General features: G+C 42.3%; 1 long non-coding RNA gene across 5 annotated transcripts in view; it reads right to left on the bottom strand.

Moving 5' to 3' along the window:
- Positions 1-954: 954 nt before the first annotated feature.
- Positions 955-15,095, bottom strand: part of LOC105014645 — a 38,642-nt gene continuing 24,501 nt past the window's right edge. For 4 of the 5 annotated variants that reach the window (XR_004576655.1, XR_004576656.1, XR_004576654.1 and 1 more), the window contains exons 3-4: positions 5,660-5,898; positions 955-4,727 (exon numbers count right to left, since the gene is read on the bottom strand). This is a non-coding gene — a long non-coding RNA (uncharacterized LOC105014645). Of the gene's footprint in view, positions 4,728-5,659; positions 5,899-8,111; positions 8,327-15,095 lie in introns of those variants that run through there. The other variant, XR_828322.3, reaches the window with a different exon arrangement.

Genomic DNA, 15,095 nt, shown 5'->3' with positions numbered 1-15,095 from the left:
TAGTAGGCAACGTATGGACCTACATTTTTGGAACAGTGGGTTTGATTTGGACTAAAGGGGTCAACAGCAATCTTTTCTGCCTGCTTCCTTGCCCTGGAGTCATGTACTGTAGGACCTTGGAAGATGCAGACCCAAACCAGACATTGATGGTGTGTGGGAGAATAAACTGGAGATTTTTATAAATTTTTTGCAGTCGCAAGAGGTACAGAACATCAAGTGGTACAACACATCAGGAGATATTGTACACCAAAAGATGCAAAACAATTAGAGGTAAAGCACATCAAGAGGTACAGTACAAACCCGATTCCAAAAAAGTTGGGACACTGGCATGGGCAGCCTACACATCTGGAAAGGCACCATCAATGCTGACAGTTATATCCAAGTTCTAGAACAACATATGCTCCCATCCAGACGTTGTCTCTTTCAGGGAAGACCTTGCATTTTCCAACATGACAATGCCAGACCACATACTGCATCAATTACAATGTCATGGCTGCATAGAAGAAGGATCTGGGTACTGAAATGGCCAGCCTGCAGTCCAGATCTTTCACCCATAGAAAACATTTGGCGCATCATAAAGAGGAAGGTGCGACAAAGAAGACCTAAGACAGTTGAGCAACTAGAAGCCTGTATTAGACAAGATTGGGACAACATTCCTATTCATAAACTTGAACAACATGTATCCTTAGTCCCCAGACGTTTGCAGTCTGTTATAAAAAGAAGAGGGGATGCCACACAGTGTTAAACATGGCCTTGTCCCAACTTTTTTGAGATGTGTTGATGCCATGAAATTTATAATCAACTTATTTTTCCCTTAAAGTGATACATTTTCTCAGTTTAAACATTTGATATGTCATATGTTGTATTCTGAATAAAATATTGAAATTTGAAACGTTCACATCATTGGATTCTGTTTTTATTCACAACACATCAAGAGTTACAGTACATCAAGAGCTACAGTACATCAAGAGATACAACACATCAAGAGCTACAGTACATCAAGATGTACAACACATCTAGAGTTACAGTACATCAGAAGGTACAACTCATCAAGAGGTACAACACATTAGGAGGTACAGTACATAGGGTGGTACTGTACATCAGGAGGTACAACATATCAAAAGGTGCAACACATCAAGAGGAACAACATATCAAGAGGTGCAACACATCAGGAGGTACAACATATCAAGAGGTACAATACATCAGGAGGTACAGTACATCGGGTGGTACTGTACATCAGGAGGTAAAACATATCAAGAGGTGTAACACATCAAGAGGTACAACATATCAAGAGGTACAACACATTAGGAGGTTCAGTACATCGGGTGGTACTGTACATCAGGAGGTACAACATATCAAGAGGTACAATACATCAAGAGGTGCAACACATCAAGAGGTGCAACACATCAGGGCATCATTTTAGAAAATAAGACACAAATAATAAATCCCCTTCCCACCCACTGTCCCTGTACACAGAACCAAACTCTCTTTTAGTCTAAATGTTCTCATCACTGCTCCTAGCGACAGGCCCATATGTAACCTACCATGTGAACGGATGGTCTTTGATTCATATAAACATATATAGAGTCTCTGAGAACAGAGACAATTATGGAGCTGCGGTGATGACAGAAAACTTCACAAAGAAAAACATTTTACTACACTAAAATGATACTACACGGAACATTTCTATAACTCTTCCCACAAAAGTACCTGTTCCATCCAGTAGATTAGCCTGCCTACACTCTCCCTATTGGCTACTGCTTGCACTCACAGCTGGAGCAACAGTTCTACATCTTGTCTGACCTTTATCTACAAAGCATTTGATGCCTTTTTCTATTAACAATGATTAAAGACAGCTAGCTTACAAGACTTTAGCTAGATTACCTACAGTAGCAGGTCAATGGAGTTCCTTTAGGCCACCTTCAGTAGACGAATAAGCTACCCACTGTAAATATACAGTGTTATTTTTGTCATAACTGTGACATAACTCGCTGTCTCAAATATGACATAAACCTATGCTTTATGAAGGGTGGCAAAAGCACTGCTTAATAAAAATCATATTCAATTGAAGCTTTAAGGTATTCATGCAATGCCAGGATAGTTATTTCTATCGTACGTAACATATTTCAGTTTTTCGTTTTCAATAAATTGCCACAAGTGACAATATGCTTTAGCTTTGTCACTATGCGGTATTATGTGTAAGATTGATGGCAAAAGAAAATACAATATTTAGGCCTACAGCACAACAAAATGTTAATGGTTCTGAATACTTTTGGAAGGCACTCTATATAAGCACTGTAAAAGAGCCATACCAAAGACTTGTTCTACACATTACTGTAATACTGTGTGTCATCCTGATGCCCATATTGGCTATGTAACCAATAGGAAAATGGTAGGCAAGAGTGTGGTACATGTACAATATATCATGGCAAAGAACTGTTCTTAGGCACTATGCATTGTGGTGTACCTGGATACAGTTTAATGTTATTTTACAGACTACAGCTGTAATAAATCATGATATCAAAAATAACATAAAACTTTCCCATTGGTCACTAGTTTATAATACAAATAAGGACACTGTTGTTAGGCCTGAGGCAATGGTATCTGGCCGAAGTGCGTGGTTCCAGGCTGGAGTACATGGTTCCTGGCCGGAGTGCCTGGTTCCAGGCTGGAGTTTGTGGTTCCTGGCCGGAGTGCGTGGTTCCAGGCTGGAGTGCCTGGTTCCAGGCTGGAGTTTGTGGTTCCTGGCCGGAGTGCGTGGTTCCAGGCTGGAGTACATGGTTCCAGGCCGCAGTACGTGGTTCCTGGCTGGAGTGTGTTGTTCCAGGCCGGAGTTTGTGATTCCTGGCCGGATTCCATGGTTCCAGGCCTTACCCCTGGTATATTGACCATATACCACACATTTCGGTATATAGTATTTAGCATACAATTTTTCAGTAACTTGGTGATACATTATGCAATCACCAGGTAATTTAACCCATTATCCTAACAATTAACTGTTTTGCAACCTCAATTTACAATGATTTATAAAGTCTGTATCAACGAGTCCTTAGTCACCCTTTGTAAAGCATTGGTTTATGTCATATTCAATAAAGCGGATAATATCACATTTGAAAGTTGTATGTAGCCTACATCACACTGTTAATGCCATATTAATGACCCCGTTATAAAGCATGACATACAGTTATAAATGCTTTGTAACACATTTATGTTGTGCTTTTGAAGGCATTCTGTAGCATTTATAACACAAACATCACTTAAAATGTGGTAAATATTGTTGTATTCCTCTCTCACACACTATTACTGTTAAATGTACACAACCTAACTAACATTTGTTTGTTCATTCATTCAAAAATGTATTTTCCTCACACTCATCCTAACTCCGACTCTAACCTTACCCTAATCTTGACGTAATTAACGCACAAACCTAACTTTAACGCACCACCCTAGGCATTGTCTTACCCTAACCCCAAACCCTAATCATAACCCATAAGTCTACAAACACATTCAAATATCATAAGGATTCATGTACACACACACACACACACACACACACAAACACACACACTTAGGCAAGGACAGGTAAGAAAACAAATCGATTCACGTTGACAGACCACATTGGACAATGCACTCATGATTCCTCTGCCAGGAAACTTGTGTGTATGAGCGTGGGTGGGTGTGTGTTTGTCTGAATGTGTGTGTGTTTTCTCTACTGTGAGAGAGGAAGCCAATCTCCCTACATGCTGGCTCCAATGACAAGAATGGGTTTTCTTACTTTATGCTACGGGACCACACAAACACTCTCCAAGACACATAGTCATGCCCATTGTGAGATATGCGCTGTCTACCTCTTCTTTCTTTGAACATGGTGGTCTTGTATCATAACTATGTTTTCATTTAATAATGTGGCCTTTCCTTCTGTGAAGTCACATGACAAAGACTTGTACAAAGCGCTTTTTCACGTGGGAGACTGATTCTTAAACTTTGCAAGGCGGGTGGCTTGAGGTGGGAAAGAAAAATACGTGTTAGGAAAATATACAAGGTGTGAGAGTGTTGATGCGGAATGTAAGGAACAGAAATGGGAAACAGTGGTTGCGTGGAGCCCCCCCCTGATTTTACACCGATTTTGCTTACCAGAAAGCAATTCCATGGAAAATGAAAGAAACTGTACTTAAAACCACAAAGTTGACATTAAATACATGGAAAGTAGTCGGGTGTTCTCCAGTTCAAATAATATATAATAAAATGCTATAAAGTTCTCCATGAGATTGTGCTTGATTGTAAAAATTACCTCAAAAGATTGATGGCACAATCTCTAAGGTGTTTGGCCGTACGTCTTTAATCAAGGCTCTGGGTTCTTCACGCTTTCCTCCTATTTCCAAACTTTAATATCTAATTATCCTCTCCTCTCCTTCCTCTCTTCTTGGTTGGGTCCACGTTGGCTGAGACAGATCTGAGGATCCTCTGGCGGTGACAGAAGTAGGCTGCGCACACCGGCTCTGGCCCAATCAGGGCCGATCTACATGGTAATGTGTGGCGAGGGCGGGATAATGAAGTTCCCAGCTTGCCGGCTGGAAGGGTATCCTCCAGTGTGCTGTGTGATTTATCTCCTCTGTCAAGAACCAGGACAGCCAGGACTTGTCCTTCCCCATGGTCCCCAGGAACAGGAGCCAACACAAGTCCAGATAAGAACGGCATAGAAGCCTGGATACGGCTGGATTCAAAACCTGGAATGGTGGCATGTAAATTCTGTGGTTAGCGTCAAGTGGATAGATTAAAGTATATGTATATTTATTATCACACACAAACACCTTTCTTTTTTAAAGCTATTTTTACAATGCTGGCCACCCACATACTATAGTTCAGGGAACTATAGTAAAAATATTACAGGATAGGAGAACTCATGTCAGGGTTTATTAAAGCTGCAAATACTTTGGCCAACAAATAATGTTATTTTTACCTCAGCGCAAGCTATAGCAGACCAAACAAGCTATAGCAGACCAAACAAGCTATAGCAGACCAAACAAGCTATAGCAGACCAAACAAGCTATAGCACACCAAACAAGCTATAGCACACCAAACAAACTATAGCACACCAAACAAGCTATAGCAGACCAAACAAGCTATAGCAGACCAAACAAGCTATAGCAGACCAAACAAGCTATAGCACACCAAACAAACTATAGCACACCAAACAAACTATAGCACACCAAACAAGCTATAGCACACCAAACAAACTATAGCGCACCAAACAAGCTATAGCACACCAAACAAGCTATAGCACACCAAACAAGCTATAGCACACCAAACAAGCTATAGCACACCAAACAAGCTATAGCACACCAAACAAACTATAGCACACCAAACAAACTATAGCACACCAAACAAGCTAAAGTATAGTACACCAAACAAAAGTTAATTGCTGTATAGGTGTTGGTGGAAATCCCAACATTCTGATTAAGAGAAAATCACAACTTCACAGTTGTCTTAAGTGCTACAAATGTGACAAACTGAGACAGTGGCATTTGCATGTTGTTGACATGTCTGTCAAGCCAGAATGAAGTAGATGCTCAATTTGTTATGGGGATTTATAACCCTAATTAAGTCTATGTACACTGCTATTCAGTTACATACTAATCCTGGAGAATAATTGACTCACCATTCATGCAACTCATTATGGGCATGCTTCTGTGTGCTTGAGTCCTTTGGTACATGAGTTTGCATGGATGTTTTTTTTTTTTAAATCTTTGTCCTTGTGTGCGTGAAATGTTCTTCCTCATGTTCCTCCTCTACGTCAGGCCTGTCTGCCTGCCTGCGTCAGGTGTCCTGACCGTGCCCCATGCGGCCCTGTCTCTCCAAGGCCTGGCCCGGTCGCTTTACATCTTTGTCAGGCTTGACCTTGGAGAAAACAGTTAAATTAGTCCAATGAAGCACATAATGAGTTCATTTAGGTAATTAAGCATTCAGGTGGAATGAAAAAACACACAATGAATATGCCCGAGGTCTGTTCCACGTCGGCCAGGCTAAATGATGAAGATGCTAAATAAAACTAATTAGCCTTTTTTCTAGCCTAACTTCTAACAGGAGCTACATGAGACCTAAGTAGAATGGACTTTTTCAAACGTACTCATGTTGTCTAATTAAAACTAATAGGACTTTTTTTTTGGCAAATTGAAACGATATTCTATTTAGCTCCAAATTTACCCTGAGTTGGTTGCATGAACAATAGTGTCCATAAGGTAAAGTGTTCATCTTTTCTTCAGGGAAATAGGTCATTGTTTCGGTCATACTCACATCTCTTCCCTACACAGCCATCATGAATTGCTACTGTGGGTAGAGGTTAACTGGTGCACAACATAGCCCCCCACAGCAAGCAATTTTACTTAAAATGACCCTGAATATGGACTCACTATAAAAACAAATCCAGAAATGTGTACGTGTGTACACAAATTGACATTTTTCATTGGCCTAAAGTATACTCTAGTCACCATTAAAGAAATATGTCTTATTTGACAGGCAGACAATCACCGAAGGTCAAAAAAAAATCTCTTATAATGAATAAGCTTTTTCTCCTACTGTTTGAAATCCTCTGTAGTGCTGGAAAGTATTGCAGTCAGATTTCTAGAATTTTCCTGAGATCAACAAGCCTTTTTTTTTTTTTATCTCTCTCACATTGCTCAACATTATTCTCTCCACTAATTAATAGAAATTAACAAAGCCAGTTCTCATAACCTCCAATGGAAAGGAAGGATCAACGGAACAGGACTCCCCTGAGGTCCACCAAAGGGCTTGTGCAGTGAATCCTCTTTAAACCCAAACCATTTGGGATGGAAAGTAATGCGACTACATCATTTGAAGGGGCTCTCAGTCCCTTTTCAGTAGACAAAAATGTCAGAGTCCTAGATTTGCAAACAGTCTGTAACTTCCGACCGCTTACAAACACAAACCTGCAATAGCTACACGTGTTAGAAACAGACGAGTCGCACATGGCGATCAGTGTCAGGCAGTAGACACTATGTTAGAGGGAATTGTGGGTAAGTGTGGAACAACAATTTCATTTAAGTAATTCATTCATAGAGACTTGCCTACCTTGTAGGACCATTCATAGAGACTTGTAGGACCATTGTGGATGCATACCTTTTCACCCTTTCTTATACAAATCTTGCATGGACGTCAAACCCACGACTCCGCCATTGCAACCGCCAAGCTCTGCCGACGGAGCTTTCTGAAACCGCGACCGATGGGAAATAATTAGCGCTGTACCCCCCGGTGGCCTTTTGAATGGTGATGTCACTTGCCCGGAGACATTGAAGTAGTTGTCGGTGGTGCAATGTTTTTGTGACGCTATGGGTTTTTTGACGGCCGTTGTACTTGCAGGGTGTACAGAGGTCCCAGTTCAAACGCCGACTGGAGCCAGGAGATCGACGGAAGCGATTCATTTACATGATGAGACAAAAACAAATATTCCAAAGTACTTACATTTCTCACATATGGGAAACACTTCAGGAACTTGTTGGAACTTGACTGTGTTGCCATGTATGGATGTGTTATTCAATTCATTTGTCTGGGTCATAGCAGTAAACACCATTCATTATGTAATTTAGCTTTTTTCATTTCTGTATACTGTACATCCATGTAATCTCCATAGACAGACTCTGACAGTGGAATGGCCCAATCCTGTTATTCCAATCTTGTGCCAGTGTACTTGGAATAGCTTAAAACAGTTTATGACAATGTGAAGAGGCACTATGATTGTTCTGTGTCAGTTTACTCTGAATAGTTAAAAACACTTCATGATACTGTCAGGAAGCCTTATAACTGTCAGAACCATCTCAGTTTCAGTCCCGAAGATCGTTTCTTGTACTGTTTCCGAATTCTGCTCTCGCATTCATCAGCTACTTCATTCTGTATTACGATGATCATGCGTGTTGGCCATGGTTCCCATGGAGCTGCCAATTTCTGTACATTTCCTTAATAGAGTTCCTGAATGAAGGATTTAGCCTTTGGAAGGTTCCCAAATGAATGTATTCTTCCTCCAAACACTGTACCTGAAAAGTCAACACGCTGCAACTCTAATGAGACAATGGCCAATTCAGTGAAGTTAGCCTTACTGGTTTTCAGGCGATGGGGAGGGACGTGTCCTTTCTGTATGCAGAATATCCTACACAGGCTCTCCTTGGCTGCCTTTTATTTGGAAGCGTTAACAAGTCACAGAGCGGCCAGGCGGAGGATAAGTACACAGTAATTGACTCCTGGCCTCTGTTATTGTGTTAGAGGCCTAATAAAAGCGTTCTGCTTTCACGGCCGCGCAGTTCCACAAAGACAACAGGCCCATCTCATTTGTCATCAGTGCTGCTAGGAGCACGCAAACGCCCCGGCAGCTGAACCTTTCGCTTCCTGATACGTCTCCTCCGCGCTGTGGTAAAGCGTGTGCGCGTGTGCACGTGTGTGTCCGCGCGCGCTTGTGCACGCATGCGCACGCGCCGCCCCGTGACACATTTCTTCTCCGTCTCTCTCCCTCCAACTGGCGTCTGGTAGCACGGCGTGGTGGAGCGCTGCTAGCTGCTGGGGCCGGCGTGTGTCTGGGCAGGGCTCCGTGGAAGCATGCGAGGGTGACAGCGTCAGCTTGGTTCTCCTAATGAATGTCTCACTTCCCGCGGCAGTCTCCCCTCGTAGCGCTGATGGCAGGCCCCGACATCTCATCGCTCGACAGCTAGCGCCATCATTGGTGCGACCTCGCGGCCTCCAAACGTAGCCCGCAGACCCAGTGTCACTTTAGCTTTGGCAGCGGCTGGACGTATGAGGGGTGAAGGGTAAATAGATTAATAGAAGCTAATGAGAGCGAGTGGAGCAGCCAGGTCGATACAAACAGCGAGCTTTGGGAGATAATGCTGCTGTTAGCAAGATTACGCTGCCATGCATTCTCGCCCTATCACTCAGGGGTTGGCCCTGGAACCATTGGCTCACGAGATAAATGTACAGTGTATAATCAAATGATTACCACTGGACATGATTTGTGTGTTAACGTAAAGAAATGTGAAAATATTTATACTGGTGGTATGTGGCTCACCTGTTAACGAGCCCTCAATTGTAAGAGTTGCGATAAAAGCACCAGTACATCTACTAGAGACACTTGGAGCAGGTAACCTGATGTTGACATGTGGTCTGATGCCACGTGTCCATACTGCCATATACAGGGCATTCAAAAACTATTACGACCCCTTCACTTTGCCCACATTTTGTTGTGTTAATTTATCACTATAAAGTACCATTAATTTGTCTGATTACATCATCTGTAAAATCACCTGTCCATGGGAACAAAAACCAAGCCATATCATCCAAGGAACTATTCTTAGACCTCTAGTATATAATTGTGCAGCAGCGTAGATTTGGGGAAGGTATTAAAATTGCTAAAGCATTGAATGTTCCTAGGAGTGGACTTTACTACCAAGACTCTGTCTAGAGCTGACCATACAGTCACACAAAGTAACTGGGCAAGAAGGGCCTGGTCCAGGGTGGTGACCAAGAATGAATAGGCCACAATAACAGAGCGTCAGAGATGCTACGCAAAGATGAGAGAACCAGTCAGAGGGACGACCATCTCTGCAACATTACATCAATCAGGCCTTTATGGCAAAGTGGAAGCCACTTCTGAGTAAAATTCCATGTTGCCTGAAGGACTCTGAGAGCATGAGGAAAAAGAAGATCTGGTCTGATGAGATCAATATTAAAAATGTTCTACCTCTGTAATATCGTATCCTCCCTTTGGTTAAACAATGGTGGCGGGAGCATCATGCTATTTGGATGCTTCTCAGCAGCAGGGACTAGGAGACTGTTCAGGATTGAGGGAAGGAGCAAACAGAGAGGTACTTCAAAGAAAACCTGATGCAGAGAACACAAGATCTTTGGCTTGGGGCTGTGATTCATCTTTCAGCATGACAGTAACCCAAAGCTCACAGCCAAGACAACACTGGGTTGGCTTTGGGACAGGTCTGTGAATGTCGTTGAGTGGCCCAGCCAAAGTCCCATTGGACATCTGCAGGGAGACCCAGTGTGCAGGCACTCCCCAAGAACTCTTGAAGCTGTGATAGTTGTCAAAGGCGCTTCTACAAAGTAATGAATAAAGGTTCTAAATAGATGTGTATACAAGATATTTCAGTTTTGTATATTCATACAATTTCCACACATCTAAAAGAAAAAACATGTTTTTGCTTTGTCATTTTGTGGTATTGTGTGTAGATTGTTTGCAAAAAGGTTTTACTACAAATCTTTGTAAATAAAAACGAACTGCTTTTCCGGGGAAGGAGCATCGTATCCTGGTGGCATTTTGGGAGCAATGGGCAAGTGAGAAAAGGGAGGATCTGGGAGAGAGTAAAGTAGTGCGAAGCAGAAAGAGGGTATGCAAGTCTATGTGTGAAATCTGAACAGTACTGTATAGAGGATTACAGTTTAGTTTAGTGCTTCAAGTTCATTCTACATGAAATAAAAAAATGTGTTTGCTAGGCCTACCTCAACTTATTGTTAGTGAGTTTTCCTAAAATCAGTTTTAAAATGCAATTCTGTATACATAGAGGCAGTCCTTGATTCCTACATAGCAGTTAACCCACTAGTCCTAAATTGGTAGAATTCTCTTTTAGAATGAATATTTAATGTTCTGACAAGATTGAACATGTTGCGTGTGAGTGTTGCTAAATAAATTGACACTGCGTGTTGTTCAATCATTCCATCCAAACTGCTCTCGCAAAGCAACAAGCATCTATGTTGCCAGGTGCTAAAATCAAATTTGAGACAAGTCCCACCTTCTTCTCATTCATTTTCACAAGCATTTCAACACATTGAAAGATGGGCGAGGAGAGAATATTCAAAGATACTTTCAATAACAGGTTTCACTTCTAACTGAATCCTTGGAGTGATCAGATCTTCAGTTTCCAATCAAACGGTTTTGACTTAATATAGTTTACTTACAGTAATATACATAAAAATAGTTGGTTTAATTAGTTGGTTCACTTTCAAGTTTAGTTATTTTCATCATTGTGGGTTTAGTAAATCAACCGGCATGTCACCTCCATTTGTGAACAGGAACTCAAATTCTTCTTTTTTGTAGCATAGAAATGTTTTAGTCTGGTTATTGTACATCAAAATGTTGAATTGGTACACAAATCTATTGAACCATTAATGGTAGTTAAATAGATAAACGATAGTTGATGAAAAAACAAGAAACCAGGCAAACCTAGTTCAGCCGGCCCACAATAAAAAGAGATTTTCGTTGTTACACTTCCTGGACGCGAACCCGGGTCTCCCAAATGAAAGTTTGTGTCTTTAACCACTATGCAACACACGTTTCAAGTTAACCTCCACCACACATAGCATCTATTAACTGTATGGCTTTTGCCACTGGCCGTTTTTACAGCTTACAGCTTCGTGAATGACATTGATATTAGAACTATCAATATAGGTGACGATAACTGACTTTTTCAACAAGTGAAAAGACGAGAGAATTGTGTAGTCAGCGAAGTTTTTGTCTACCCTTAACAAATCCTAATACATGATTTGAAAATCCCCCAGAAATAGTTGCAATATAACAGTAAACTGTTTTATTTTAGGCTTCCTATAACGTAGCCTAGCTACTGAAGGTTTTAGCCAGCAAAGTTTTTGTCTGTCCTGAACAAATCCTTTTTTGCCACTGGCCGTTTTAATAGCTAATTAGCCATTTGTGAATGACATTGATACAGTATCCATCAATATAGGTGATGATAACTGACTTTTTTGTCAAGTGAAAAGGCGAGAGAATCGAGTAGCCAGCTAAGTGTTTGTCTATCTTGAACAAATCGTAATATCCACCAGAAATGTTATATTTTAGGCTTCTTCTTACGTAGCTACAGAAGTTTGTAGCCAGCAAAGTTTTTTCTGTCCTGAACAGATCCTCAGGCATAATGTGTTGTGACAGGAGTCGAACACAGAACCTGCTGTTCCAAAATCTACGTGTCTAACCACTACGCTATGTAATAAGATTCAGTCTCCCAGTCAGTCAGTAAGAGACACTCGCTCTTCTACGCCGGCTCTCCTTACACGGTCTGGCAAAAAAGTCAAGGGTATGAGAACCTTGCATCTTTCCCCCATGTGTTGCCATTTCTTTCTTTTAAATGTTGTTTTGGTGGAGTTCCATCAACCGTTTTATGGTGTCTATGGGAACATGAAGTTGTGGTACAGTGAGTTTGGTGTTATGGTGCAAATCTTGTTGGAAACATTCAGGTATTGATGACTTGGCAATTTTGTCTCTAACAATCAAAGTATAGCATGCCCATAACACAGTGCACTGCGTGGTTAAGCGCAAAACATACTGCACTTCTAAAGCCATCATAAAAAAAACAAAAAACATTTGACACTACTGTACATGTTTGAAAGCATTATGTTCTTTTTGGGAGAATGAAAACCATTCGCTTTGGCTTCAAAGGCTAACAAAAGAAAACATGTTGCTTCTTGACACACATTGCCATTGCAAAGTTGTGGTGAGCAAATCAGCCCCGTTGACACTACTAAGCAAATTATATGTCGGGCCGTTCAGGGTTAAGCAAGAGCCCCACATTGTCAGCCTTGTGTCTGTGGCACGGTGTGACAAATGGCTATCAATGTCTGGGGTCCAGTCAGGCAATGACTCAGATACTGACTCACCATTGGCACTGGAATGAAATGAGTGTAATCACCATAGAAGCAACCAGTGGAACTGTCTGGCTCTACACTCCGCATTTCCTCTTTATGGGGCTCCTGGGACACGTTATGCCTCAGGAAGCTCACAACCATACAGTCTTAGACTGCAAAGCTGTGACCAGTGTCCAGGCAGGTTGTGTCCTCCGTGGTCAGAGAGCTCAGCAGCAGTAGCTGTTCTGGCGGGGCAGTGATGGGTCACCGCTGTGTCCTCGGAGGCTGATCCTCTGTGGTCCAGTTACAAGCCAGGGCTTTATCATTGTGAAACATACACATTGTTCCTCTCATGTCATCTCTCTCTTTCTCTCTGTGCCCTTTGCTCTTTGTTGTTCCACTCCTGTGTGTTATTTTCTTCTTCATTTCTCCATCCCTTGCTCTCTCCCCCATTTTCACTCAACAAAGAAACATAATTCTGATGGTTTTTCCTTATGCATTTTTCTCTTTCTTTCAGTGTAACTTCGCTGAGTGAATCTATATGCAGATCAAATATTCTGATCAAGTCACCTGTTCTCACACACACATAAATCCAGAACCTGCTACTCTATATCTTTCTGTTCCTCATTCACCAGAGATCAATCACACATAGATGACAGAGAGAGCGCAGCACAATGTGTTTCCACCAGGATCTGGGTGGGGTTTCTAGCTAAGGACACCTGACCGAAATACACTGACCACATCCAGACCCCAGAACCTTCCAGCCCAGAACCATTAACCCTCAGAAACATTTATCCACCAGAACCATCCAGCCCCTTGGATCATGGACCATCCCCACAACTACCCAGTTCAGACACAGACACACAGAGGGCTTCCAGCCTTTCATCCAAAAGGCTGAGAGGGAGATGAGACATCCAAAAGGCTGAGAGGGAGATGAGACATCCAAAAGTCTGAGAGGGAGATGAGACATCCAAAAGTCTGAGAGGGAGATGAGACATTCTTTTCTAAACTCTTCCTCACCTGGCTGAGATGAAGACCATGTCCGGCAGCGCCGCTGATCGTCACACCTTCTCATCTCCGCCCTGCCACCTTCTCCGCGGCCCACGACTGGTCCCAGACCTTGAAGGGCGTGTCACTGAGGTGGCGAACCATGGTTGTGACCTCATGTCCCCCCCTTCATTAGAGAGTAGATCTGGGCAGGGACTTCCTGTTTATGTGGTGACCAGTGGGAGGAGAGGGAGCACAGGGACCTGCCTTTAATTGTACCCTGGGTCGGAGTGAAAGGAATGCCTGAGGTCTGGGTTTCATTCTACCACACCAGCCCGGCTCTGGGCTCTGTCCACCCCCGCCTCATTCCTCTCCACCCCCCCCGTACACACACACCCCTGCGGAGATGGCCACTAATTGGCACATTGGCTGCCAGTGTGGGTGTGGAGAGTGCTGCACCAGAGCAGAAAAGCCACAGGACTCCTTGCGCAAGGGGGGAGCCTGAGGGAGAAAGACTTACGCAGACCACTAGACTCCAGCCGTGGCTGCCCCATTGGCCCCTTTGGTCCACAGGTTTGGGGTGATTCGGCTGTTCTTAATTGATCAGTTAAAAAGCTAATTGGCCAGAGAGTCCACTCACCTGATTTGACTGAATTACGAAAGCTTGCATTGCGAATAGGATGTGTTATGAACGTACTGACATTAATGGTAACTTTGATTAATTAGATTAATAATATGACTTTTCTCACTCATGGTTTACCCTCACAACATACAGCTGGTAAATAACTGTGCTCTGTAATTGTTTTCCTCTTTTTCCTCTTTTCTTCACGCTACCATTTTTCCCCTTTTCTTCACGCTCCCATCGCAACCCTGCTTTGCGTACAGTGAACCTGTGAGCTATGTCACGGCCAACACCATACATCCTCAAATAATATTGAACAGATGAATAAAATATTTAATTCAGGCAACTTAAAAGAGACCATTTGCATTAGTTGCGAAGCAGATAAATAATAGACCTGTTCAAGAGAGGCTTTGTTATGGTGTTGATTGAATTTTATGTTTGATGTATTTTTATAGGTCTTCATCCTGTCTTTTATTGACTACTCATGCCATCTGGAACCTTCCAGCTGTGAAGCGTTTTGTCTTGTTGGAGCCTTTTGTTTTTGTCCCTCACTACTGTTGGCATACCTAGCGTAGCCTACGGTACAGGCAGACACTCACACAGCCAAGTAATATCTACCCATCTCACATTCAAATAATCTAAAAGATTAGAACCCCTCACTGGACGTCATATCTTTGATCAACCAAAGACGCTGACAAAGTAAAAGTCATTGAAATACTGTATAGGTTTCTTCATTTCCCCCACGGCAGACTCGTTTACATAGACGTCTAAATTAAAACCTGTGAAATTCCTATGTTGCTATGACTTAAAGAGGAAGAGAAGCTCTGGGTTCTAGAACTGTTTCTGT

Source organism: Esox lucius, chromosome 13 (assembly GCF_011004845.1).
Source record: "Esox lucius isolate fEsoLuc1 chromosome 13, fEsoLuc1.pri, whole genome shotgun sequence".
In the NCBI taxonomy this organism is placed as follows: domain Eukaryota; kingdom Metazoa; phylum Chordata; class Actinopteri; order Esociformes; family Esocidae; genus Esox; species Esox lucius.
This window is presented reverse-complemented; position numbering and strand designations above follow the sequence as displayed.